This window comes from Chrysochloris asiatica, unplaced genomic scaffold, assembly GCF_000296735.1.
Source record: "Chrysochloris asiatica unplaced genomic scaffold, ChrAsi1.0 scaffold00197, whole genome shotgun sequence".
NCBI classification, from domain to species: Eukaryota; Metazoa; Chordata; class Mammalia; order Afrosoricida; family Chrysochloridae; genus Chrysochloris; species Chrysochloris asiatica.
The window spans coordinates 2,793,695-2,795,389 of NW_006408715.1; the positions used below are offsets into that span (position 1 = coordinate 2,793,695).

The window sequence follows — 1,695 nt, forward strand, 5'->3', positions numbered from 1 at the left end:
TGAGTCTTCCTCCAATCCTGATACCATGTTTTTCTTCATATAGCCCAGCTTCTCAGATTATTTGCTCAGCATATGGGTTGAATAAGTATGGAGAAAATGAATAGCAGAAAAACAAAAATAGGATCCTATAAAAAGACCCAAGAAAAGCTCTATATAAATAAAAATATGCTAGCAGAAGTAAAATTTTAGTAGATTGCTTGGAAGCTAAGAATTGAGTAAGTCTCCTTAAGCAAAATGAAAAGATAAAAGGAGGGAAAATCTCAAGAAAAAAAGAACAAGCATCCATTCAGAAACATAGTAAGTACAGAAGGAGCAAATAGAGAAAAACACCAACCCAAAGATGCAGTGACATAGATATATTGTCAAATTACAGAGGTGTTATGTGGACAAAGAATAACTTGTAATGAATATTTCACCAAAACAAGTGTTTGTGCCCCTCCAGAACGTTGAGGTGTGGTAAGGGTTTTGCTTCTGTGGCCCCATAGAACTCTGCCATGTGTTTATTCTTGTATTTATCACTGATTGTGATCTTGTGAAGGAGCCCTTACTGTGCTGTGGTTAAGTACTTGCTGCTGATTGGAAGGTGTGTGATTTGAGCCCACCAGCTGCTCTACAGGAGAAATATGTGGAGGTCTGCTTCTGTAAAGATTATAGACTTAGAAACCCTTCAGGGCAGTTCTACTCTGCTCCAGAGGATCACTATGAGTTATGATCAGCTGTGGCAACAGGTTTGGTTTTTCATTTGATGACCTTAGGAGAGACAGTTTCTGAGTCCTGTTCATCTTTATAAGGAGCTCTGGAAGCATAGTGGTTTAGAGTCAGTTGGGTTGCTAATCTCACAGTCAGCAGTTCGAAACTACCAGTGGTTCTGTGGAAGAAAGATGAGGCTTTCTGCTCCTATAAGGATTTACAGCCTGGGAAATCATATTCAGGGTCACTATGAGTTGGAACCAATTCCACAGCACACCATGACCACCAGCACAATTCATCTTTATGTCCTCAACATCCAGTTCCATATCTGATTCTAAAAGGCCCTTGGTGTTAAGGATGGGTTAGATTGCTAAGTCAGTATAAATTTTTACTGAAAGAACATCAAATCAGAATTGGCTTTGGACAGGTCAGTGGGGAGGGATAAGCAGCTGCAGAGAAGGCGCATCGGCAGCTGCACAGGGTGGAAGAAGTGGTGGTGGCGGTGGCAATAGTGGGGCTGGCGGTGGCCTCAGCTGTGGGACAAGTAGTAATTGAAGCGATTTGTTGGATAAGTGGAAGATTGATGATAAACCAGTAAAAATTGACAAATGGGATGGATCTGCTGTGAAAAATTCTTTGGATGATTCTACCAAAAATGTACTTCTGGAAAAGTACAAGTACGTGGAGAATTTTAGTTTAATCAATGGCCGCCTCACCATCTGTACCATTTCCTGTCTTCTTGCCATAGTGGCTTTGATTTGGGATTATATGCACCCCTTTCCAGAGTCAAAGCTGGTTTTGGCTTTGTGTGTCATATCCTGTTTTGTCATGATGGGGGATCCTGACTATTTATAGCTCTTATAAGGAGAAGAGCATCTTTCTAGTGGCTCACAGGAAAGATCCTACAGGGATGAATCCTGATGATATTTGGCAACTGTCCTCCAGTCTCAAAAGGTTTGATGACACATACACTCTGAACCTGACCTTCATTAGTGGGAGAACAAA

The 1,695-nt window shown here is 41.1% G+C and overlaps 1 pseudogene across 1 annotated transcript in view; it reads left to right on the forward strand.

Moving 5' to 3' along the window:
* Positions 1-1,690, forward strand: part of LOC102837280 — a 22,064-nt pseudogene extending 20,374 nt beyond the window's left edge. The window contains exon 2 of the transcript XR_438775.1: positions 1,118-1,690. The product of XR_438775.1 is annotated as a signal peptidase complex subunit 2-like (transcript). The remainder of the gene's footprint in view (positions 1-1,117) is intronic.
* Positions 1,691-1,695: the final 5 nt, after the last annotated feature.